Raw genomic sequence first — 27,229 nt, 5'->3', positions numbered from 1 at the left:
AGATCAGATTGGTAATGGATCCCAAGAGAAGAATTTTGTAAAATGCCTACAAGATGGCTTTTTAGAGCAGTCTGCGGTTGAGCCTAGTAAATGCAATTCTGGATCTGGTGTTGCGCAATGAACCAAATTTGATTAGGGAGCCTAAGGTGAAAGAATTTTAGTGGGTCAGGCAAATTATCTGGAGTGATGGAATGGGTGACGTTTTAGGTCGAGACCCTTCTTCAGTCTGAAGAAAGGGTCTTGACCTGAAACGTCACCCATTCCTTCAACATCACCCATTCCTTCTCTCCAGAGATGCTGGCAGTCCCGCTGAGTTACTCCAGCATTTTGTGTCTATCTTCGGTTTAAACCAGCATCTGCAGTTCCTTCCTACATACCTCGTATTTCGCTTGGGCAGCTTACCCAGTATGAATTTTGATTTCTCTGGTTACGTAACCCTTGCATCCCTTCTCTCTACCCCGCTCCCACTCCAATCAGCGTGCTATTTCCACTATTTGCATCCATATACGCCTTCATGAACACCCCTTCCACAGCCAACAATGGAACATCGACGACTTCACCTCCCCTTGGTCATAGATGTGTTCTGAACAGTTTCATACCTGTAGTTTCCATCTCTCTTGATTCTCAGGCTGAAGAAGGGTCTTGACCCAGAATGTCACCTGTTTCGTAATCTCTTTTCTCCAGAGATGCTGCTGTCAATCCTGCCAAGGTCCCCTTCCAACCAACTTTAACCAGCTCATCTCTCATGTCTCTGTAATTTCCTTAACTCAACAGTAATAATGATACAGCGACACAAAATGCTGGAGTAACTCAGCGGAACAGGCAGCATCACTGGAGAGAAGGAGTGGGTGCCATTTCGGGTCGAGTTCATTCTAAATAACGATACATCTAATTTTGGTTACCAGTGGTGCTCTGGAGTGGTCAGCTACTTTTCACAATATGTTAATGATCTGGATGATGGGATGGATCGTTGTGCAAGTTTGCAGATGATACAAATATAGGGAGAGTTAAGGAATCAGGTACTATGCAGAAGGACTTAGACAGGTTGGGAGAGTGGGCAAAGTAGTGGAAAATAGCCGGCACATCCCCGCACATTAACACTATCCTATACACATTAGGGACAATTTGCCAATTAACCTACAAACCTGTACATCTTTGGAGTGTGGGAGGAAACCGAAGTTCTCAGAGAAAGTTGGGGGAGTCCCCATATCCCCTGACTCCACTACTTTTAAGAGCCCTATCTAGCTCTCTCTTGAAAGCATCCGGAGAACCTGCCTCCACCACCCTTTGAGGCAGAGAATTCCACAGACTCGCCACTCTCTGTGAGAAAAAGTGTTTCCTCGTCTCTGCTCTAAATGGCTTACTCCTTATTCTTAAACTGTGGCCCCTGGTTCTGGACTCCCCTGCTCTGGGTAAAAGACTGTATCTACCCTATAATCTCTTAATGATCTTATACACCGTGAAGATCATCCTGCGACACACCAACGAATACTCCATGTCTGCGCAACTTCTCCCTAAAGCTCAGGCTCCCAAGTGCCGACCACATTCTCGTGAATCTCATTCACATACAAATGTAAATTTAATGTAAACCAATTGAGCAGTAAGGGTCAGGGCCATAATCCCAGTGAGACACCACGGTCATTATTCATCATGAATGAAAAACAACCCCCCCCCATCACCCTAAGCCAATTTGGCCCATATCCCTTGCAAGACCCGAATGAACTTCACATTGGAGACATCAACCACACCAATGCCGTTATTTCTTGGTAAAGTACATCAATCAAAATTGTCAACACTGTAAGCACATCAAACCAATTTTGGCATGGGGCTTCAGGACAGGGAGCTTGACGGAGAAATGAGAGGAACAGATCGGGTAGATGCGCAATCTCTTGGCCAGGGTAGGTGAATTGTGGGCATAGATTTAAGGTGAAAAGATTAAATAGAAATCAGAGGGGTAACCTTTTCAAACAAAGGGCAGTGGGGGTGTGGAACATGGTAGTTGAGGATAAGACTATCCTAACATTTAAGAAACAGTTGGATAGGTACATGGATAGGACAGGTTTGGAGAGATATGGACCAAACACAGACAGGTGGGACTAGTGTTGGTGAGTCAGAAGAAGGGTCTCGACCCAAAACGTCATCCATCCCTTCTATCCAGAGATGCTCCCTGTCCTGTTGAGTTACTCCAGTTTTTTATATCTTCGATATAAACCAACATCTGCAGTTCCTTCCTACACTAGTGTAGCTGGGACATGCTGGCCAGTGTGGGCAAGTTCGGCCAAAGGGCCCGTTTCAACAATGATTACTCTATGACTCTAAGAGTTCACAGAATACAGGCCAGACGAACTGTGGCCAATAACTGTCAAATTACACTCTCAGATAGTGGAATGAAACTCCAGGTCGACAAACCAAACCCGAAATGGAGCCGGAACACGGACACAAAATCCGACTCCATCTCGCTGTACAAAACCATCTCCCTCCGCCACAACAAACCCGAGTTTCCACCCTGGTGCTTCACTTTGTACAAACACATCTCTGCACTCTGTCCCGGGGCGAGAACACACTCTGGCCTGGAGCAAGTCTACCCCGGGGTCCCAGAGTGAGTTTACCCCGGGGTGAGTCTGTACTGGGTCCCGGAGTGAGTGAGGTTACTCTACCCCGGGATCAGTCTGTACTGGGTCCCAGAGTGAGGGAGGTGACTCTACCCCGGGGTGAGTCTGTACTTGGTCCCGGAGTGAGGGAGGTGACTCTACCCCGGGGTGAGTCTGTACAGGGTCCCGGGGTGAGTCTGTACTCGGTCCCAGAGTAAAGGAGGTGACTCTACCCTGGGGTGAGTCTGTACTGGGTCCCAGAGTGAGGTGACTCTACCCCGGGGTGAGTCTGTACTGGGTCCCGGAGTGAGTGAGGTTACTCTACCCCGGGATCAGTCTGTACTGGGTCCCAGAGTGAGGGAGGTGACTCTACCCCGGGGTGAGTCTGTACTGGGTCCCAGAGGGAGGTGACTCTACCCCGGGGTGAGTCTGTACAGGGTCCCGGGGTGAGTCTGTACTCGGTCCCAGAGTAAAGGAGGTGACTCTACCCCGGGGTGAGTCTGTACTGGGTCCCAGAGGGAGGTGACTCTACCCCGGGGTGAGTCTGTACTGGGTGAGGGAGGGAGTGAGGGAGGGAGGTGCCTCTACCCCGGGGTGAGTCTGTACTCGGTGAGGGAGGGAGGGAGTGAGGGAGGTGACTCTACCCTGGGGTGAGTCTGTACTGGGTCCCAGAGGGAGGGAGTGAGGGAGGGAGGGAGGTGCCTCTACCCCGGGGTGAGTCTGTACTGGGTCCCAGAGTGAGGGAGGTGACTCTACCCCGGGGTGAGTCTGTACTGGGTCCCAGAGGGAGGTGCCTCTACCCCGGGGTGAGTCTGTACTGGGTGAGGGAGGGAGGGAGTGAGGGAGGGAGGGAGGTGACTCTACCCCGGGGTGAGTCTGTACTCGGTGAATGAGGGAGTGAGGGAGGTGACTCTACCCCGGGGTGAGTCTGTACTCGGTGAGGGAGTGAGGGAGGTGACTCTACCCCGGGGCCCACAGGCGCCATCTCTTCCCCATCAACCACATGAACATCTTCCAGGCGCGCGATGGGGGGGGGGGGGGAAAGAGTACGACCTAAAAATAATACAAATAGGGAGCGCAGCCCGCGCCAATAATGGTGTAGAATGAAGCAGAACGGCACATACTTGGAGTACGTGTAAAAACTAAGCGCCGATTGCTTAAGATGAGGCGGATATAAGAAGGATTAGGAAGAGCCGGCGGCCGGAGACATCTTACCGAGCGGTCAATATGGCGGAGAGAGGCGGCACCGGCGCGCGCGGCGCATCACGGGATCGGCCCCGCCCCGCCCCGCCCCGCCCCGCCCCCTCCTCGCCCTGCCCCGCCCCCCCTGGTGCTCAGCCTGAAGCGTCACATACCCTACACATGCTGTCTGACCCGCTGAGTTACTACAGCATGTTGTGTCCATCCATGGTTTAAACCAGCACCTGCAGTTCCTCCCTGCACATTCAGACTTTATTTTATTCAATTATGCATGCATAGTTTTTGTTTAAAATCACGATAAATTTTATTCAGAGTAAAAAATATATACAATTGGAGGGAATATATAGGGAATTGAAGAATACAGTTGAACAGAGGGATCTGGGAATAACCGTGCATAGTTCCTTGAAGGTGGAATCTCATATAGATAGGGTGGTAAAGAAAGCTTTTGGTATGCTAGCCTTTATAAATCAGAGCATTGAGTATAGAAGCTGGGATGTAATGTTAAAATTGTACAAGGCATTGGTGAGACAAAATCTGGAGTATGGTGTACAATTTTGGTCGCCCAATTATAGGAAGGATGTCAACAAAATAGAGAGAGTACAGAGGAGATTAACTAGAATGTTGCCTGGGTTTCAGCAACTAAGTTACAGAGATAGGTTGAATAAGTTAGGTCTTTATTCTCTGGAGCGCAGAAGGTTAAGGGGGGACTTGATAGAGGTCTTTAAAATGATGAGAGGGGTAGACAGAGTTGATGTGATCAAGCTTTTCCCTTTGAGAATAGGGAAGATTCAAACAAGAGGACATGACTTCAGAATTAAGGGACAGAAGTTTAGGGGTAACATGAGGGGGAACTTCTTTACTCAGAGAGTGGTAGCGGTGTGGAATGAGCTTCCAGTGGAAGTGGTGGCGGCAGGTTCGTTGGTATCATTTAAGAATAAATTGGATAGGCATATGGATGAGAAGGGAATGGAGGGTTATGGTATGAGTGCAGGCAGGTGGGACTAAGGGAAAATAATTGTTCGGCACGGACTTGTAGGGCCGAGATGGCCTGTTTCCGTGCTGTAATTGTTATATGGTTATATGGTTAAAACAAGAACAGTGCAAAAAATCTTCTGTAAGTAGACTATTGTCATTGTGCAGTGTACAGCCAACGAAATGCAGGTACCATCTCCCCAGATGAGCGAACATAGAATATGAGCAATAAATATATCTACGTACATACAGTCGTCGTAGTGCAAATTTTTTTTTTCTGGGGGAAGGAGTGGGAAAGGGAGGGGGGGACTGGCAATCACCGAGGTACAGTGTTGAGTAATGTAACAGCCGCAGGGAAGAAGCTGTTCCTAGACCTGTTCCACGCCCTCAAGCAAACTCTCACACCCTCCCGGTGATCAGAAATTTCTCACGCTCTGTGGTGGGAAATTCTGTGATCAACAAAAATTTCAAAACTTGGGTAAACTGCATGGTCCGTGGGTGTTGGAGAGCTGGGGCTGAGGGAGGGATGGAAGCAGCAAGCAGATACAGATGCATGGAGCCGGGGCTGGTGAGTTTGGGGGGCTGACGAGTATTTGCGCTGCTAACGAGTCGCTCGCTGCAGCTTCGACCATGGAGCACTCCGCGAGTGTCCCGGGCCGTCGGGGGCGTCGGAAGCGCCGCTGCCGCGAGAGTCTCTGTACCGAAGGGACAGACTCTCAAAGGGAGGTGGAGAGAGAGAGAGGGGAAGGAGACAGGGAGACAGGGGGGAGAGAGAGAGGGGGTGAGGAGAGAGAGGGGAGAGACAGAGGGGGGGGGGGGGGTGAATGGAAAGAGAGAAGAGGGAGAGGTGGAAAAAGGTAGGGGAGAGAGAGGGGGGAAGAGAGAGGGGTGAGAGGGAAGAAAGAGGGAAGAGAGAGAGGGTAGGAGAGAATGGGAGAGAGGGGGGGAAGAGAGTGGGGTGGTAAAAGAGAGAGGGGGAAGAGGGAGAGAGGGGGAAAGAGAGAAACGGGGGAAAGAGAGAGAGATGGGGGGCAAAGAGAAAGAGGAGATAGAGACAGAGGAGAAAGAGAGAGGGGAGAGAGAGCAAGGGGGAGTAAGGTGGGAGGGACATATGGGGGAGAGAGGAGCAGGGAGAGATGAGAGAGAGAGGGGAGAGATGAGAGAGAGAGAGAGGGGATAGTGTGGAGAGGGAGAGAGGGGGAGATAGAGAGAGAGAGGGGGAAGCGAGGGAGGGAGAGAGAGGAGGAGGGAGAGAAGAGGGGGAGAGAGAGAAAAAAGAGAGGGGGGAAAGAGAGGTGAGAGAGAGTTAGGGAAAGAGAGGGGAGAGAGAGTTAGGGAAAGAGAGGGAGAGAGAGTTAGGGGAAGGGGGGGAGAGAGAGTTAGGGGAAAGAGAGGGGAGAGAGAGTTAGGGGAAGGGGGGGGAGAGTAAACCAATGCCCTCTAGTTCTTGAATCATATTTCCCGGGAAAAAGACTATGCATTCACCTTATATTCCCCTCATGGTTTTTACTCACCTCTAAAACATTTTTTTGCTTTATTTTGAACTTCCAGCACCTGCAGATTTTTGAGCGTGAGAAATTTGTGATCAGCGTGAGAGCGTTAGAATTTTGTGAAATGCGTGAGTCTGACGCTCAATGCGTGAGAGTTGGCAGCCCTGCACCTGAAATGTCTCTTTGCCTAGCACTGTGCAAAGATCTTATAGCGGGGCACTGTGTGCAAACAGCAGAGACAAAGTGTTGGGGGAAGCCATCTTCTGCTTCAGTATGAGAAGCAGGTCGGTGATTGGCCGCAACGCCCCTCGGAGACAGCGTCTGATTGGCCACCGTGTGACCAGAGCATTATGTGATTGGACACAACGCCCTTGGAATCAGCTACTGATTGGACGGGAATTTAATGGAAAGCTGGTCGGTGATTGGAATCAACCCCCTTAGAGACAGCGGTTGATTGGCCAATTTTTTCCCCTCATTTCAAAATCATACTTTTCTGAATTTTCACACATTTTTAACAAAAATCGGAACAAATACGATAAAATCGGACTAGTTGGCAGGTATGGAATACCATGATAAAGGAATTCCAAGAGAATATATGTACATACATTATGCACAAGAGAGTATAAAGAAAATAGAGCAATGGTCACAGTGGGGTATCGGAAAAGGTTAAAAATCCCCAGCTTCCCATAATTTGCCAGAATCATGCCAAACTCCAAAGGCAGAGCGGAAACCTGTATAAATGTTGACAGTAGTCGATTTTGCTAAAATACCAGCACAGGTGAAGGCAAAAAGTTCAGCAAGTTGAGCAGTGGAATTGGAAGGTGATGCTGCTGATTTGACTAGAGCTGGAGGTTGATATCACTTAGCCTGTTTGAAGGGAGCCATTAGGCACTCTGGTGGAGGATCCGTCAACAAATGATTCATGTCCCACAGCACACAGAATTGATTTTAAGCAGATCACATTCACCCAGGTAGGAAGTTGCAGTTTTGGCATAAATGTCATTTTGTACTGTTGGATTGTAATAGGCTGTGCAGTTGGTGTGCTAGGATTGTAGATCTATTGTAGTTTAAATCTTTTTATTTGAATTTTGAATTTAACAGCAATTTGCATACATACAATGATAACAGACAGTGATAATCAGGACATAATTGTACAACAGTATGTAAACGACCCTCAAAACCCTTACCCTTACCCACCCTCGCTACCCGGGAACAAACAACACTCACATACGTACACATCCACACAAATACGAATTTTTTTAAAAAAGGGAAAAAAAAAAAAGGAAAAAAAAAAGGAAATTAAATACAAAATAAATAAAAATAAAAAATAAAAATGTGGGGAGGGAGGGGGGGGGGGGGGCGGGGTTGAGGGGATAGCAGCTGCAATAAGACAGAGCTGTGATAGAGGACACTCAGTCCTCTTCCGAGTCCGGAAACAAGTTAAGAGAGTTAACAAGTTCCAGGAAAGGGTTCCATGTATCTAGGAATGTCTTGGTAGAGCCTTTGAGAGAGAACCTAAGTTTTTCAAGCTTTAAGTTGTAGAGCACCTCCTTGATCCAGCGGGCGTGTGTCGGGGGACAGGTAAGTCTCCAGTTAAGCAAAATCAGTCTCCGGGCTAACAGGGTTGTAAAAGCCAGGACCCGCTTCAACGCAACAGAGAGGTTGGTGTTGGGGGGAATACCAAAAATAGCTGACAGTGGGTTTGGAGGAATAGTCTGGCCATAGGCTCTGCTTAGCACGTCGAAAGCACTCCTCCAAAAGGTTGCTAGTTTAGGGCAAGACCAAAACATATGACTATGGTTGGCAGGGGATTGATTGCATCTGTTGCAGGTGTCTTTAACAGCGGGGTATATTCTAGATAATCTTGCGTTTGTGTAGTGGACTTTGTGAAGGACTTTGCATTGGATTAGGCCATGACGGGCACATATGGAGGAAGAATGGATCAAATCCAAGGCAGAGTCCCATTGCTGGTCTGTTAGTTTTGTATTCAGCTCGCCCTCCCACGCAGCTTTTAATGAGGTATAAGGTTTCAATATAACCGACCCTAACAAGTTGTACAAAAAAGAGATGCATTTCTTCCGGTTGGGATCTAGAGCTAGGATGGAATCGGTCAGGGTTTCAGGGGGACGATTTGGGAAATGGGGGAATATCTTCTTCACAAAATTCCTAATCTGGAAAAAACGAAAAAGGTGGGAGTTTGGGAGGCTATAGTTGTACGAAAGCTCCGCAAAAGACGAAAAAATACCATCCTTGTATAGGTTTTTGATACTACTGATGTCATTACTATGCCAGGTTTTGAATGCGGAGTCTGTACTTGAAGGTTTAAAGATGTGATTTTTAAGCAGTGGGGTCAAGATGGAAGGGCCTTGTAAACCAAAGTTTTTCCTAAATTGACTCCATATCTTGAGCGAGAGGGACGCAATTGGGCCTGCACCCGCAGATGTTATAGAAAGGGGGAGTTGAGAGCATAGGACAGACCGCAACGGGAGATGTGAACTCGCCTTTTCCATGTGTACCCAGGTCGGCAGGTGGTCGCAATCATCATTCATCCAGTACAGGATTTTTTGCAAGTTAGCAGCCCAGTAGTATCGCCTAAAGTCAGGAAGTGCCAAACCGCCGTCACTCTTAGGAGACTGTAGTAGCGTCTTTCGAATTCTGGCAGGTTTGCTACCCCATAAAAATTTAGATATTCTCCTTTCTAATTTATCAAAAAAAGATTTAGTGATAAATATAGGAACATGCTGGAAAAGGTACAGGAATTTGGGTAGGACAACCATCTTGACCAGATTTATCCGGGCCGCGAGGGATAACGGTAAGACTGACCAGCGGTCAAAGTCTCTTTCAGCTTTCTCAACCAGAGGCAGGAAGTTTGTGCGGAACATATCAAATATAGGTATTGTGATAAAAACGCCGAGGTAGCGAAATCCGTCCTCCACCCATTTGAATGAGGTTAAAGAGCGAGGGAGCTGCTTAGCCAATGAGTTAATCGGTAATAGTTCACTTTTTTGGTAGTTAAGTTTATAACCAGAGTACACCCCAAACCGTTCTAAAATATTCATAATCACAGGGAGAGAGCTGACTGGGTTCGAGATGTACAGGAGCAGGTCATCCGCATACAATGAGACTTTATGAATTGTGTCAAACCGTGTGATACCTTTAAAGCCGTTCTCTGAGCGTAACCAAACCGCCAAGGGTTCTATCGCGACAGCAAACAGAAGTGGTGATAACGGGCAACCCTGCCTGGTACCTCTCCGAAGGGGGAAGTGGGGCGACAGTGTGTCGTTTGTTTGTACTGAGGCCACCGGGGATGAGTATAATAGACTGACCCAATGAATGAAACTATTGCCGAGGCCAAACCTGTCCATCGCCTCGTATAGGTACTTCCACTCGACCCTGTCGAAAGCTTTTTCGGCGTCGAGGGAGACCACTATCTCCGGGGTCTCACTACTTGGTGAATGGATGATGTTAAGGAGACGCCTAGTATTGTGGGAGGACTGTCGGCCTAGCATAAACCCTGTTTGATCTAATGAGATAATAAAGGGCATCACTTGTTGAAGACGGAGCGCAAGAACTTTAGAGAGGATTTTGAGGTCCACATTCAAGAGTGAAATTGGTCTATAGCTACTACAAAGCAGGGAATCTTTCTCCTTTTTAAGAATTAGGGAGATAGTAGCCAACGACAAGGTGGGCGGTAGGCGACGATGTAAAAACGCCTCATTGTACATATCTCTCAGGACTGGTGCGAGGAGAGCAGAGAAAGCTTTGTAATATTCTACAGTGAAGCCGTCAGGGCCGGGCGACTTTCCGCTTTGCAGCGATGTGATGGCTGCTTGGACCTCAGTGACAGTTATGGGACCACCCAAGACTTTCGTGGCTTCATCGTCAATTCGGGGAAACGTCAAACTACGGAACATGTCATCTGCAGTGGGAGGACAATCGGAAGCGTATAGCTCAGCGTAAAATTTAGCAAATGCTTCATTAATTCTAAGAGGATCGGTATGAATCTCCCCTAAGCTGGATCTAATGGCTGGAATTAGCCGTGAAGTCGCCTCGGTTCTGGCCTGATGGGCCAAAAGCTTCCCAGCTTTATCCCCAGATTCAAAAAAGTGTTGCCTAGATTTAAGCAGTCGTAACTTGGCTCTATTGGTAGACATGAGGTCAAAGTCTATTTGTAACCTAAAGCGTTCTTGATAAAAATTAGGGTCTGGGTCAGATGCGTATTTATCATCAATGTCCTTTATTTTTCGTAACAGGTCTGCCATTTGGGACGTCTCGGCTCTTTTCAGGTTGGAGACAAAAGAGATAAGTTGGCCCCTAATATAAGCTTTTGAAGCTTCCCAGAGTATACCTCTTGCTATGTCCGGCGAGTCATTCAGCTCAAAATATAAGGTGATTTGGGAGTGCAAGAATTGCATGTAGTGAGCCTCTGCTAATAATGAGGAGTTGAACCTCCACTGTTTAAAGGGGTTAGTTCGTTTACGAAAGTGAAGATCAAGGGAAGTCGCAGCGTGATCTGATATCACGATACTTTGATACTCACTGGATTTAATTTTGGAGAGCAGTCTGTTATCTAAGAGGAAGAAGTCTATACGGGTATAGGTACGGTGCACGTGGGAAAAAAATGAAAATAATTTAGTCGTGGGAAATGTGTGTCTCCATGGGTCAGTGAGCCCAAGTTGTTTGGTAAAAGCATGCAAAGTCCTACCTGATTTAGTTAAAGTGGAGGCTTTGTTCGAAGATCTGTCCAGTATAGGGTCTTGGACCAGATTAAAATCTCCACCCACAATGATGTGGTAATTTTCAATGTTTGGGAGAGATGTAAAAAATTTGGTTACAAATGAGCTGTCATCCCAGTTGGGACCGTAAATACTGGCCAATATGACAGGTGTGTCTTGACGTTTGCCAGAGACCATGACAAAGCGGCCAGCAGGGTCTTCCACCGTTTTCTGTGGTTCGAACATAACGTTTTTACGAATCAGGATAGCAGTACCCCTAGCCCTATAATTAAATTTTGAATGAAATAAGTGGCTAACCCAGCCTCTCTTAAGCCGTGTTACCTCTCTGTTGCGAAGGTGTGTCTCTTGAATAAAAAATATATCGCCCTTAAGGTATTGCAAGTGGGCCAAGATCTTATCAGTCTTAGTAGGACCCCCCACTCCCCTTTGTAGATCTATTGTATATCCAATACGAGACAGTCCTTCAATCTTATGGAGCAAGTGGCCTGAAAGTTCATCAGTCAATATTTTCCAACACTAGACTTGGGGTCCGTGTTCTCTTTCTGATACGAAAAGAGCCTTAACCTGACTGCACGGTGCTTCAGGAACTCAAAGAGTCATTCCAGTAGGTGAACACATCAAAGTGCATCCTAGTTTGCAAAGGAGGTCTCTTCCCAAAATATTAACTGGTACATCTGCTACAATGAGGAACTGGTGCTCACCCTTTAGGCCTTGGACGTCAGATGAGGTTTTTACTGATAGCGACATGGAGAGAGGCTGTGTGGTGAGGCTGACAGCATTTAACATTGAGTTAGATTTTAGCGAATGAGGGTTGTACTATGGAGTGTGGGAAGGTTGTACTATGGAGTGTGTCGCTCCAGTGTCAATGAGGAATTTAAACATAGTATACTGTCAATGAGGAATTCTTTACTGAAGCTATTAATTGTGAGCGTGGTTAGCGACTTGGGTCCGGGATAGCAATTGTGATGCTGTCTCAGGGTGACATAGTCATTTAATATACGGGCTTTGCTGCTGACAGGGTGTGAAAGGGTTATATCACAGTAAAGGGCAAAGATCTTATAGCTATAATATCTTTGGTAAAGGGAGCGGTCTGGCTTATGTCATGAGTGTAAATTATAGGATGTTATCTCTAGTTAGTGTTTGAAGCATATTGCTGCAGACAGTCTTTAACCCAGTGTCCATACTGACCACAATTTCTTGCTTGCCCCCTCTCAGTGACCTGGCTCTTCCCCTTCCCCTTCCAATCATTCTTCCCCTCAGGGGAAGATGTCCTGGTTTCTTACTAACTCCCTGCTGCCATTGTTCAGTTTGTCGCTGACAATGTCGTAAAACAAGCAAAGCAGCTTTTACATTTTCCATTTCCCATCCTATGCAAGTTACACGGAACATTTGTTTAATGCGTGGTTGCAACCCGTGTACAATAGCACTGACGAAAGCTGACTTGGCTCTTCCCTGTTCTAATCCTGAATATTTTACAAAGGCAATATGGACACAATTAAAGTAATCCACAGTGTCCTCATCTTGCTTCTGTACAATATGATCAATCTTTCTCATATCTATTATAACCCAATAAGATATGAAATGATGATCCATCTGAAAGCCATTCTGCCTGCAGTGTTGCAGTCGTGAAATGCTCTGCACACACTAGAGGCCAGGAGATATTTCTTAGGCAATGCCTGAGCTGATGCAGCAGCACAAACAGCAGCCACCAAAACTAAAAAAACACTAATCCCCCAGTGTTTACAAAATTGTAATTCCCCAGGGCCCTCTATGAGTGAGATACAAACTGCCGCCGATGTTTCTGAGCGCCAATTGTGGATAGATGCAAAATGGTTTCAATTACCTAATGGTCTTTGGATCTCCTGTGATGGCCACACAGTCGCCCCAAAGCAACTCCTACCTTGGTCAACACATGTGTCTCATCACTTCATACATACTGCCAAAGGGAGAATGTATAGTATTATTTCAAGCAACCTTGTATGAGCCAGGTTTTGCTGCTTTTGGGGATAGAGTTACTGCCAAGTGTACGATATGATAAAGTATAACACGGGAAATACTCCCAACATACAGTCTGCTGCGCAATCCCAACCATTGGGACCTTTTGTGTACATGCAAATTGATTTCATACAAATGCCTGAATGTATATGTTATAAGTTTGTGTTGGTAATTGTAGATTTATTTTCCAGATGTGTAAAAGCCTTTCCCACGCGCCTCAGTGATCCCACAACAGTAGCCAAGGTGCTACTGAGAGAAGTAGTACTGAGATCTGGCATTCCAGAGGTTATATCAAGTGACATAGAATCATAGAAAAATAGAAAATAGGCGCAGGAGGAGGCCATTCGGCCCTTCGAGCTAACACCACCATTCATCGAAATCATGACTAATCGTCCCCAATCAATAACCCGTGCCTGCCTTCTCCCCATATTCCTTGATTCCACCAGCCCCTAGAGCTCCATCTAACTCTCTCTTAAATCCATCCAGTGATTTGGCCTCTACCGCCCTCTGTGGCAGGGAATTCCACAAATTCACAACTCTCTGGGTGAAAAAGTTTTTTTCTCAAATGGCCTCCCCTTTATTCTAAGACTGTGGCCTCTGGTTCTGGACTCGCCCAACATTGTGAACATTTTTCCTGCATCTAGCTTGTCCAGTCCTTTTATAATTTTATATGTTTCTATAAGATATCCCCTCATCCTTCTAAACTCCAGTGAATACAAGCCCAGTCTTTTCAAACTTTCCTCATATGACAGTCCCGCCATCCCAGGGATCAATCTTGTGAACCTACGCTGCACTGCCTCAATCACAAGAATGTCCTTCCTCAAATTAGGAGACCAAAGCTGTACACAATACTCCAGATGTGGTCTTACTACATATAACCATATAACAATTACAGCACGGAAACAGGCCATCTCGGCCCTACAAGTCCGTGCCGAACACTTATTTCCCCCTAGTCCCATCAACCTGCACTCAGACCATAACCCTCAATTCCTTTCCCATCCATATACCTATCCAAGTTATTTTTAAATGATAAAATCGAACCTGCCTCCACCACTTCCACTGGAAGCTCATTCCACACAGCTACCACTCTCTGAGTAAAGAAGTTCCCCCTCATGTTACCTCTAAACTTCTGACCCTTCATTCTGAAGTCCTCTTGTTTGAATCTTCCCTACTCTCAGTGGGAAAAGCTTATCCACGTCAACTCTGTCTATCCCTCTCATCATTTTAAAGACCACTATCAAGTCCTCCCTTAACCTTTTGCGCTCCAAAGAATAAAGACCTAACTTATTCAACCTTTCTCTGTAACTTAGTTGCTGAAACCCAGGCAACATTCTAGTAAATCTCCTCTGTACTCTCTCTATTTTGTTGACATCCTTCCTATAATTGGGCGACCAAAATTGTACACCATACTCCAGAATTGGCCTCACCACTGCCACTGCCTGCCATTCTGAAAAGGACCCGTTCACTGCTACTCTTTGCTTCCTGTCTGCCAACCAATTTTCTAGCTATGTCAACACCCTACCCCCAATACCATGTGCTATCAATGGTTGAAAGAGTCAAGAGCTTCAAATTCCTGGGCGTGCACATCTCTGAAGATCTTTCCTGGTCTGAGAACACTGATGCAATTATTAAGAAAGCACATCAGCGCCTCTACGTCCTGAGAAGATTACGGAGAGTTGGTTTGTCAAGGAGGTCTCTCTCTAACTTCTACAAGTGCACAGTAGAGAGCATGCTGACTGGTTGCATCATGGCTTGGTTCGGCAACTTGAGCGCCCTGGAGAGAAAACGACTACAAAAAGTAGTAAACACTGCCCAGTCCATCATCGGCTCTTCCATCGAGGGGATCTATCGCAGTCGCTGCCTCAAAAAGGCTGGCAATATCATAAAGGACCCACACCATCCTGGCCACACACTCATCTCCCTGCTGCCTTCAGGTAGAAGGTACAGGAGCCTGAAGACTGCAATGACCAGGTTCAGGAATAGCTACTTCCCCACAGCCATTAGGCTATTAAACTTGGCTCAGACAAAACTCTGAACATTAATAGCCCATTATCTGTTATTTACACTTTATCAGTTTATTTATTCATGTGTGCATCTATGTATATAATGGTATATGGACAGACGTATCTGTGTTGTAATCAATGCCTACTATGTTCTGTTGTGCTGAAGCAAAGCAAGAATTTCATTGTCCTGTCAGGGACACATGACAATAAACTCTCTTGACTCTTGACTCTAATTTTAGTCACCAGTCTCCCATGCGGGACCTTATCAAATGCTTTCTGAAAGTCTAGATATACTACATCCACTGGCTCCCCTTCATCCATTTTGCTCGTCACATCTTCAAACAATTCCAGAAGATTAGTCAAGCATGATTGTCCTTTCATAAATCCATGCTGACTTGGACTAATCATTTTACTGCTATTCAAATGCCCCATTATTACCTCTTTAATGATTGACTCCAGCACCTTTCCCACCACCGAAGTCAGACTAGCTGGTCTGTAATTCCCCGTTTTCTCTCTCGCTCCTTTCTTGAAAAGTGGGATAACATTAGCTATCCTCCAATCCACAGGAACTGATCCTGAATCTATCAAACATTGGAAAATGATCACCAGTGCGTCCACTATTTCTAGAGCCACCTTCCTGAAGACACTGGGATGCAGACCATCAGGCCCAGGGGATTTATCATCCTTCAGTCCCATTAGCCTACCCAATACTATTTCTCGCCTAATGAAAATTTCTTTCAGTTCCTCTACCCCCTTTGATCCTCTGTCCTCCAGTACATCTGGGAGATTGTTTGTGTCATGGACCCCATGTTACTAGTTTAGTTGTAAAGGAACTATTGAAGGGACTGCAGTGCAAACAACATTTATCCTGCCCATATCACCCAAAATCATCAGGGGTTATTGAAAGATAAAATGAGATAAGAATAAATTGGCTAAATCATGTCATGAGACAGGGTTAAGGAGGCCTGAAGCCTTGCCAATAGCTCTAATGATAATGAGATTCAGCCCTAATCAGAATACAGCATAAACTCCATACGAGCTGGTAATGGGGAGGACTATGAAATTACCAGTAAGTGCTCCACTGTCAACAAAGACAATGAACATTCATAGCATGGATGAGAATATGTTGAATCATTGTATTGCACTAACTAAATGATGTTCGTTCATCCATCCCCAGGGAAGGTTAGAGACAGGAGATAAGCTGAAAACCCATTTGTTGTCTGCAATACAGGGTTTTATCGATTCCCCCGCACCCTGATGCCTGGCCTGGGAATAAATCAGCCGGAGAAAGCAATTATCAACATCAGCCTCCATGGAACAAATAGGGAACAGGACGGTAGATGCGATTTTGGCCCTTCACTCCGAAGTCCAGTCTCTGTCCAAGATGGTTATTCAAAATCAAATTACTCTAGATTTTCTCCTCGTGGCCCAGGTGGGTATTCGTGCAATCCTGAACAAATCCTGCTGCTTCCTCTCTAACCAAGATAAGCAAATTGAAACTGATGTAAGGATTATTCAAGACCATACCCACACCTTGCTTCAGATCTCAGAAATAAAGCCCTTTGGTATGGCTGTCTCCCTGATCTAGGAAACTGGGCTGGAGGGCTCATTAAGACCATTTTGAAATATGCTATTGGTATTTTAGCCACTGCTGTCACCACATATGTACTGATCCATTTCATGCTTAAAAAACAGTGCTCCCATCTCACTGCTGAGCCACAGCATAATTGCCCCTAGTGTGTGTAGGATAGTGTTGGTGTGTGGGGATTGTTGGTCGATGCGGCCTCGACGGGCTAAATGGCCTGTTTCCGTGCTGTATCTTTAAACTAAACTAAACTGAGCTGTTCTTCCATTTTGTATTTGAACATGGGAAGCACTTCAGTCTATTTGCTTCCACCAGCTCACTTGACAGCACATTCCATCGACCTACCAATCATTAGAAAAACAATTACCCAGCATATCTTCTTTAAATATTGCCCCTCTCACCTTAATGTTATGCCCTCCAGTCTTTGACATTTCCACCCAGTGTACCCTCTCTATGCGTCTCATAATTTTATGAACTTCTATCAGGTTTCCCTTCACCTCCGACGCTCCAGAGAAAACAATTCAAGTTTTCCAACCTCTCCTTACGGCTAATGCCTTCTAATCCTGGCAGCATTCTGGCAAACCTCTTCTGCATCCTCACCAAGGCCTTGGGGCATCCAGAACTGCACACAATATTCCCAATAAAGTGATAATCCATTTGGATTTTCCAGTTCTGCCATGATTGAGGCGAAAATGTCTGGAATCAATGAACAAGTTACTGAAAAAACAGGAAAGTAGACTGTTATCTGAATGGTGGCCGATTAGGAAAAGGGGAGATGCAACGAGACCTGGGTGTCATGTTACACCAGTCATTAAAAGTAGGTATGCAGGTGCAGCAGTCAGTGAAGAAAGCGAATGGTAAGTTAGCATTCATAGCAAAAGGATTTGAGTATAGGAGCAGGGAGGTTCTACTGCAGTTGTACAGGGTCTTGGTGAGACCGCACCTGGAGTATTGTGTACAGTTTTGGGCTCCTAATCTGAGGAAGGACATTCTTGCCATAGAGGGAGTACAGAGAATGTTCACCAGACTGATTCCTGGGATGTCAGGACTTTCATATGAAGAAAGACTGGATAGAATCGGCTTGTACTCGCTAGAATTTAGAAGATTGAGGGGGGATCTAATAGAAACTTACAAAATTCGTAAGGGATTGGACAGGCTAGATGCAGGAAGATTGTTCCCAATGTTGGGGACGTCCAGAACAAGGGGTCACAGTTTAAGGATAAAGGGGAAATCTTTTAGGACTGAGATGAGAAAAACATTTTTTACACAGAGTGGTGAATCTCTGAAATTGTCTGCCACAGAATGTAGCCGGAACGATGGGACCCCGGTCCCCAGCCTCACAGCTAACCAACCCCAGCTCACCGCCCAGCCTACCGACAGCCCGGACCAACGACACCAGCGGCCTCAGGCCCACATCCAGCGTGGTGAAGAAGCGCCAACTCCAGCCCAACCCCGCTCCAACTCCGGAAGAACCCGTTCCCTGATGGGCCGCTACGGTGACAAGTTCATCACGGCCTGGCCAAGCTGCGCTCCCTCAGCCGCCACCCCAAGTGCAAGACGGAGCCGTGCTGCACCTTCCACACCACCGGCTTCTGCCCCTACGGTACCCGCTGCCACTTCATCTACAACCCCGAGGAGGAGCGAGGGCCCTGGCCTCGCCTGCGCCAGCATGGATTCAGCCTCCGGCTGTTGACTGGGCCGCGCTGTGGGCGGCCTTCAGCCCCGACCTGGAGTTGGAGCTGGCCCGGACTCTGGGCTTGGGGCTGGGCAAGGGAGGGTGAGGAGGTTGCTGCTGCCTCCAGCACCCCCAACAGCACCAGCAGCTCCAGCGGGCGCCATGGCCGGCAGGAGTCCGTCCGCAGACTCTCTCCGACCAGGACGACTCCAGCAGCAGCGGCTCTGAGTCACCCGTCTTCGAGCAGGGCCGGAGGCTGCCCATCTTCAGCAGGGTCTCGCTGTCTGACTGATGGAATGGGGAGTGGATGTGGAGGGCTGCCCGCCAACCCGGCGGGACAGGCAGAGCCGAGCTGGAGCCAGCGGCTGCAAGCCTGGGGCTGCCCCAACAGCCCAGGGTCACCCCGGACAGGGATGGGACGGGGACGGCCCAGCAGTGACTCAACAGCACTCGCCGAGATGGAGAGCCGGGGCCGACCCCGGACGGAACGCAAACCTGCACACAATCCAGCACCATCATTGCCGAGACTGTTTTTTGCTTGTGACCTATGACCTGGGCATGCGCAGTCGGAATACCAAACTCACTTATTGTAAATTGTCCCTAGTGTGTCTTGGATAGGGTTAGTGTGTGGGGTGATTGCTGGTTGGCGCAGACTTGGTGGGCCGATGGGCCTCTTATACAAATTGCAGAGACTGATGATTGATAGTGGTGATAGGTTGGGGATAGTTGGAAAGAACAGAGGGTAAAAAATTTTTTCACTGAAGAGTCAAAAGTTGTAAAAGTAACAATTACTTTGGTGTCGCTAAACTAAATTAAACAATGAGGGATAGACACAAAATGATGGAGTAACTCAGCGGGACAGGCAGAATCTCTGGAGAGAAGGAATGGGAGATGTTTCCTTCTCTCCAGTGATGCTGCCTGTCCCGCGGAGTTACTCTATCATTTTGTGTCTATCTTCGATTTAAAGTAGCATCTGCAGTTCTTTCTTAAACAATGCGGGAGGCTGAAGAGAAAGGATGTAGTGGGAGTGGGCTGAGAATTAAAGAGGCAGATAGCATGAAGCCTCAGGAGACTCCAGCCTCACATTTCCCTTGGCAAGCTGTATGGCTCTGCAAAGGTTGGATCTTTATTTAATGTGATTATTTCTCCTGTTACCACTAGCTGTGTCTTTCTGCTAATAAAAGAGATCCAAGCAATCTAAGTATCTCCAGTGTAGTTTTAATCTGGCTTTCATGTTATATTAACGATTGTTGTCACTTTAATCTGTCACCTGTTGCCCCACTCTCTTGTAAGAAATCCTTCTTTACCTTTTTCTGTGATGTTCAGAGGAGGCATGGGGTCTGAGGTTGGGGAAGAGAGTTTAGCTTTGAGATATCATACTAATGGAAAATGCCTAGTTAATGCCATCTTATTATTACCTTAGATTTTAGGAAATGCGGTGTATACATTTGAGCAACCTCTATATCAACGTCTTGGTAACTCCTTTGAGATGGAACAGATTTGCCCAACAATCCAACACATTCAAGAGGTGAGAATAAGTGTCTGTGAGCAGAATGCGAACATATAATTCTATCTTGTTATTGATGACTATGGAAGGAATCTTCATTACAAATACATGTTGGTATCACAAGTATTTTTCTGAGAAATTAAAGACATACACTAAAACAATAGGGTAACCAAAGAGAAGGTAGGGCCGTTCAAAGATAAAGGAGTGAATTTATACTTGGAGTCAGGTGATGTACTAATGGACTGTACTAAATGAGTACTTTGTATCTGTATTTGGCAAGGAAAAGGACACGGAGGACAGTGAGATTTGTGTGGTGAAGATTAACATGCTGTTGGAAGTTTGTGATCACAAAGGAGATGATATTGGACTCCCACCATCGTGTCCGCCGACCCTCGCCACTGGACTCCCACCATCGTGTCCACCGACCCTCGCTACTGGACTCCCACCATCGTGTCCACCGACCCTCGCTACTGGACTCCCACCATCGTGTCCACCGACCCTCGCTACTGGACTCCCACCATCGTGTCCACCGACCCTCGCTACTGGACTCCCACCATCGTGTCCATCGACACTCGCTACTGGACTCCCACCATCGTGTCCACCGACCCTCGCTACTGGACTCCCACCATCGTGTCCACCGACCCTCGCCACTGGACTCCCACCATCGTGTCCACCGACCCTCGCTACTGGACTCCCACCATCGTGTCCACCGACCCTCGCTACTGGACTCCCACCATCGTGTCCGCCGACCCTCGCCACTGGACTCCCACCATCGTGTCCACCGACCCTCGCCACTGGACTCCCACCATCGTGTCCACCGACCCTCGCCACTGGACTCCCACCATCGTGTCCACCGACCCTCGCTACTGGACTCCCACCATCGTGTCCATCGACACTCGCTACTGGACTCCCACCATCGTGTCCACCGACCCTCGCCACTGGACTCCCACCATCGTGTCCACCGACCCTCGCTACTGGACCTCCCACCATCGTGTCCATCGACACTCGCTACTGGACCCACCATCGTGTCCACCGACCCCTCGCTACTGGACTCCCACCATCGTGTCCACCGACCCTCGCCACTGGGACCTCCCACCATCGTGTCCACCGACCCTCGCTACTGGACTCCCACCATCGTGTCCACCGACCCTCGCTACTGGACTCCCACCATCGTGTCCGCCGACCCTCGCTACTGGACTCCCACCATCGTGTCCACCGACCCTCGCCACTCCACCTCCCTCCAACAACCCACAGCCATTGCCTTACCTGGAGCTTGGACTCTCCACTGGGCCAGAAGCCTCCACGCTGCTTACTCCCACTCACCTGGGTTTGACTCCACTGGGTCCTAGTGCAAGTCTGCCCAGCCTGGTCTACCTCAGTGGCAGTTCCACTGAGTCTTCCCCATCCCCCTAACTATGTGACCCCTGCTCTTCCCCACCCACACCACAGCCTTCTCACCCCACCACCCACCACCCCCCCACCACACATCGCCTCGTCCCCAGTCCACCCACCTGCCTTCCTCCGACCCCAACCCCCATCCCTGCCGGGTGTTCACCATCCCACCCGACCTCCCCCTCTCCGACACCCAACGGTCTGTCCTCAACAGAGGTCTTACCATTGTCCACCTCCGTCCCCATCTCAATGAATTCCGCTCCCACCACGACTTGGAGCTCTTCTACCGTCACCTCCGCCTCACAGCGCACTTCCATGGGAAGGAGTCCTCGCCCCCCATTGATGACCCCTTTTCCCGTCTCCAACGAACCTCCTCCTCGTGGACCCCCCCTCGTGGCCAATTTCCGGCTTTAGAACTCTTCATCCAAAACTGCGTCGTGACATCAACCGCCTCAACTTCTCCACTCCCCTGTCTCACTCCAATTTCTCCCCCCCTGAACGCACTGCCATCGACTCACTCCGCAACAACCCAGATTGGGTTATCAAACCCACCGACAAGGGAGATGCCATGGTAGTCTGGCGCACCGATCTCTATAAAGCTGAGGCCACGCGCCAACTCTCGGACACCTCCCCCTACTTACCCCTGGACCATGACCACACCGACGAGCACCAGGCCACCATCTCCAGCACCATCACCGACTTCATCAACTCCCACGCCCTACCCGACCGAGCCTCCAACTCATCGTTCCCCAGCCCCGCACAGCCCGATTTTACCTTCTCCCCAAAATCCACAAACCTGACTGTCCCGGTAGACCCATTGTCTCTGCCTGTTCGTGTCCCACCGAACTCATTTCCAAATACCTTGACTACATCCTATCCCCCTTGGTTAAATCCCTCCCTACCTATGTTCAAGACTCCTCAGACACTCTCCGTCGTCTCCGCGCATTCCATTCTCTAGGCCCTCACCCCCTCATCTTCACCATGGACGTCCAGTCACTCTACACCTCCATCCCCCACCAGGATGGTCTCACAGCCCTCCGGTTCTTCCTCGACCAGAGGAGCAACCTATACCCGGACACTGACACCCTCCTCCGCCTAGTGGAGTTCGTCCTTACCCTCAATAACTTCACGTTTGACTCCTCCCATTTCCTCCAAATACAAGGCGTAGCTATGGGCACACGCATGGGCCCCAGCTATGCCTGCCTATTTGTCGGTTACGTCGAGCAATCCTTGTTCAATACATACCAGGACCCTATCCCCGACCTCTACCTCCAATACATCGACGACTGCTTTGGTGCCACCTCCTGCACCCGCACACAAATGACTGACTTCATCCACTTCACCACTAACTTCCATCCGGCACTCCAATACACCTGGACCATTTCCGACACTACCCTACCATTCCTTGACCTCACTATCTCCATTGCAGGTGATAGACTTCTGACCAACATCCACTATAAACCTACTGACTCCCATGGCTATCTGGACTACACTTCTTCCCACCCTGCTTCCTGTAAGGACTCCATCCCCTACTCCCAATTCCTCCGTCTACGCTGCATCTGCTCCCAGGATGAAGCATTCCACACCAGGACATCTGAAATGTCCTCATTCTTCAGGGAACGGGGGTTCCCCTCCTCCACCAGGGTCTCATCCATACCCCGCAACACTGCTCTCTCTCCCTATCACCCCACTCGTAACAAGGGCAGAGTCCCCCTAGTCCTCACCTTTCACCCCACCAGCCATCACATACAAGTAACCCTCCGTCAGTTTCGCCACCTCCAACGCGACCCCACCACTCGCCACATCTTCCCATCTCCCCCCATATCTGCCTTCCGCAAAGACCGCTCCCTCCATAACTCCCTTGTCAATTCTTCCCTTCCTTCCCGTACCACCCCCTCCCCGGGCACTTTCCGTTGCAACCGCAGGAAATGCAACACTTGTCCCTTTACCTCCCCCCTCGACTCCATTCAAGGACCCAAGCAGTCGTTCCAGGTGTGACAGAGGTTTACCTGCATCTCCGCCAACCTCATCTATTGCATCCGCTGCTCTAGATGTCAGCAGATCTATATCGGTGAGACCAAGCGGAGGTTGGGCGATCGTTTCGCCGAACACCTCCGCTTGGTCCGCAAGAACCTACCTGACCTCCCGGTGGCTCAGCACTTCAACTCCCCCTACCACTCCGTATCCGACCTCTCTGTCCTGGGTCTCCTCCATGGCCAGAGCGAGCAACACCGGAAATTGGAGGAACAGCACCTCATATTCTGTTTGGGGAGTCTGCATCCTGGTGGCATGAACATTCAATTCTCCCAATTTTGTTATTCCTTGCTATCTCCTCCCCTTCCTCTGCCCTCCTGCTGTCTCCTCCCATCCCCAGCCTTTGGGCTCCTCCTCCTTTTCCCTTTCTTCTCCCCCCCCCCCCCCCCCCCACCGATCAGTCTGAAGAAGGGTTTCGGCAAGAAACGTTGCCTTTTTCCTTCGCTCCATAGATTCTGCTGCACCCGCTGAATTTCTCCAGCTTTTTTGTGTACCTACAGATGATATTGGTCTCTTGCTGAGCATTAAGATGGATAAATCCCCCTGGGCCTTATGGAATCCATCCCAGAAGATGTGTTACTAATGAATCCCAGGTCATAGAAACATAGAAAATAGGTGCTGGAGTAGGCCATTCGGCCCTTCGAACCTGCACCGCCATTCAATATGATCATGGCTGATCATCCAACTCAGTATCCTGTACCTGCCTTCTCTCCATACCCCCTGATCCCTTTAGCCACAAGGGCCACATCTAACTCCCTCTTAAATATAGCACTGTTTAGCACATTATAGCACATTATTGCGCTGAACACCTTCATTTGGTCCGCCTGAACTTACCTGATCTTCCGGTTTCCAAACACTTATTTCCCCTTCCCATTCCCATTCCCACACTGACCTTTCTGTCGTAGGCCTCCTCCATAGTCAGAGTGGCAAATTGGAGTAGCAGCATCTCATATTTTGCTTGGACTGCTTATAACTCAGTGTTATGAATATTGATTTCCCTAACTTCAAGTAACCCTTGCATACCAACACTCCATCCTTCCCCCACCCAAGTTGTACCAGCTTCAAAGTCATGTTGTTGGGTCTCTTTATCTGCACTCATTCTCACCTTGCACCCAGCTAACAATAGCCTGTTTCATTTATCATTGTTACTGTTTTACATATCTTTCATTCATTCTGTTTCTCTCTACATTAGCATCTATATCTCTCATTTCCCTTTCCGCTCTCAGTCTGAAGAAGGATCTCGACCCGAAACGCCACCTATTCCTCTATTCCTTTATTACAAACCTGCACATCTTAAGAATGTGGGAGGAAAACGGAGCACCCGGAGAAAACCAACATGGTCACAGGGTGTGGACGTATAAACTCTGTACAGACAGCAATCTTAGTCAGAATCGAACGTGGGTCTTGGCTGGTATGAGGCAGAAACTCTACTGCTGCGCCACTGTGCTGCCCCTATGTAAATTATGAAGCTGGAGAAAGGAATGTAGGAGAGGGGAGGGATAGGTGCAAGGCCAGTCGGGGCTCAGGTATGGGAGGGGGGATGAAAGGTGGGGCGGCGTGGGGCGGGGGGATTGTGTGTGTGTTTTGTACAATTTACCTCGTTGGAGAATACAATTGCTCCAAATTCAGCCGAACTATCTGCACCATGACATTCTGTCTCTTATACTCAGGTCCCTGGCCAATGAAGGCAAGCAGACCTCTACTGCTATCTACAGGAGTCCCACTTTCAGGGAATTTTGGTCCTGGATCCCAAGGTCTCTTTGTGAATCAATGCTGTTGAGGTCCTTACTATTAGTTGTATATTTTCTGCTTTCATCCGACCTCCCAAAGTGCAGCCTCATACTTCCTCAGATTGTGCTCAGCCTTCCAGTCTTTGGGAAGTTCACCTGTGGCTGAAGATGGTGCCCTTATCTCTCCAAGGGCCTCTGCAATGTCTTCCTTAGCTTCCCACAAAGTCCAAGGATGCATGTGGTCTGGACTTGGGAACATCCACCTTCATGCACTTTCACTATGAGAGTCAGGAAGCCGTGTTCCATCTTTACAAATGTTACTTAGGTTACACTTGGAGTATTGTGTACAGTTTTGCCTGAAAAAATGTGGAGGCTTTGGAAAGGGCGCAGGAGAGGTTTGCAAGGATGTTGCCTGGATTTGAGGGTGTTGGTTATATGAAGGGGGCTAACAATCATGGTCTGTTTTCTCTGGAGCATTGGAGGCTGAGGGAAGACGTGATAGAAGTGTATAAAATTATGAGGCATGGATACAATGGACAGTCAGTACCCTTTATATCAGAGCAGAAATCTCAAAGACCAGAGGGCACAGCTTTAAGATGAGGAGCAAAATTTAAAGGAAATATGCAAGAAAGTGTTTTTGGCATAGTGGGAAAAGTGGCAACACAAGTAGATAGGGTGGTAAAGAAGGTGTATGGTATGCTTGACTTCATAGGTCGGAGCACTGCTCCTAAGTCAGGATGTCCACTTGCAGCTTTAGAGGATTTTGGTTCGGCTGCAGTTAGACTATTACCTGCAATTCTGGTTGCCTCATTACAGGAAGCTTGCAGAGGAGATTTACATGGATGTTGCCTGGATTAGGGGGTATTGACCGTAATAGTATATTCCACCACTCACGCATAGCCCCCCATCTGCGCAGGCGTGGCTCATTTCCCCTCATCCCAGCTCTCTCCACCCCTCCCCTACACCGTCCCAATCTATTCCTCTCATGATTTTATACACCCCCTCTTCCTCCTGCACTCCATGGAATAGAGTCCCAGCCTACTCAACCTCTCCCTATAGCCAGTGTTACAGTGCTAATTTTTTAGGTGTCGGAGCTGTGGGGGGGGGGGGGGGGGGGGGGGCAAGCTCGTCTCCCAAGAGGTCCAAACAAGATTATAGCCTATCACTACATACCAGTGTATAACTAGTACAATAAAACATATAATACTTAAATTTACCTACTGATCTCGAAACCAAATTTCGTTTGAACGTTATGTGAGGTTCAAATGACAAATGAATGGTATTGTATAGTATTGTAATTCGAGATCAGTTACCTACTGATCACTCACACTCCCCTCCATTGAGAGTGAGATTTGTAGGTAGCCCTGAAAACAGGTGCTGCCGCAGGCCCCTGAGGATACCTGCGCTGACATGGCCCCTCCAGCGGGCCTAAATGAGATTCTTGCTTTGGGTCAGACTGAAACTGACCGTGAATGCTCCTCTCCTCAGTGTAGGAGACATTTTCTAGATCTCTATCCAGGGAAGCATCCAGTGGAACCTGGATTATTGCAGAAGTATTTCTTTTCTTTTGTGCTTATTATTTATTTTATGTAAAGCTTTTAGGTGCAAGTTTAACTTAAACAGTGCTATAAAAGTAAAAGTTACTTACTTACTTCCTTTCTTCTGCTTGTCCCTGGGAAGGTTCCCCCCCCCCCCTCCCCGCTTTTGTACTCTGATTCAGAGTGGTTTCTTCCATATGTACTTCTCCCTCCAATGGGGAAGACATTGGGTTGCCCCATTGTGCGGGGCTCCCGGTACTGCCTGCTGCTGTAGGCCTGGGCTGACACAGCTCTCTCCTTAGAGCAGGTCATTGTTGGAGCAACTTCTCCAAAAGTTGCTCCTATGTGGGAGAGTCGTCCTCAGATGCTCTCCGTTGAGGGAGGGTATCCCTTTCCCTCCCCGGACTCTTCTTAGTCAACGGGTTGTTTGACTTGCGGGTGGATTTTCCCGTACTGCAGGACCACCAATGGAGCTCTCCTCCTGCAACAAGTCTCCTGCCGGTTCAGCTGCCGGCGCTAAATGTCGGGAAACACCGTCGCCCGCTACTGGGAAATGCTGCGGTCTTCGGCAGCCGACTTCCCCGCGGGCCGTATCCTCGACATCTGGGTCCTGAAACTACAAAAAGTATCAAGCCCAAAAGAACGCAGGTAAGTGATTCAACTTTCCTTACCTGCCCATCCTGACGGCCTGGGAGGACGCAGCGCCTCTGCCAGTCTGTCGCGCATTGCGTTCAGACGTAATGACACGCACGCAGACGGACGGCCCTTCTTCACGTAGTCA

The 27,229-nt window shown here is 48.3% G+C and overlaps 1 protein-coding gene across 2 annotated transcripts in view; it reads right to left on the bottom strand.

The window, feature by feature from the left end:
- rps15a (ribosomal protein S15a) overlaps positions 1-3,891 on the bottom strand; it is a 33,526-nt gene extending 29,635 nt beyond the window's left edge. The window contains exon 1 of one of the 2 annotated variants that reach the window (XM_033016629.1): positions 3,807-3,891. The gene's annotated coding sequence lies outside the window, so the exon portion shown is untranslated. Of the gene's footprint in view, positions 1-3,715 lie in introns of both variants that reach the window. The other variant, XM_033016630.1, reaches the window with a different exon arrangement.
- Positions 3,892-27,229: the final 23,338 nt, after the last annotated feature.

This window comes from Amblyraja radiata, unplaced genomic scaffold (assembly GCF_010909765.2).
Source record: "Amblyraja radiata isolate CabotCenter1 unplaced genomic scaffold, sAmbRad1.1.pri scaffold_330_ctg1, whole genome shotgun sequence".
In the NCBI taxonomy this organism is placed as follows: Eukaryota; Metazoa; Chordata; class Chondrichthyes; order Rajiformes; family Rajidae; genus Amblyraja; species Amblyraja radiata.
Note: the sequence above shows the minus strand (reverse complement) of the source record. Positions and strands in the feature narration are given on the sequence as shown.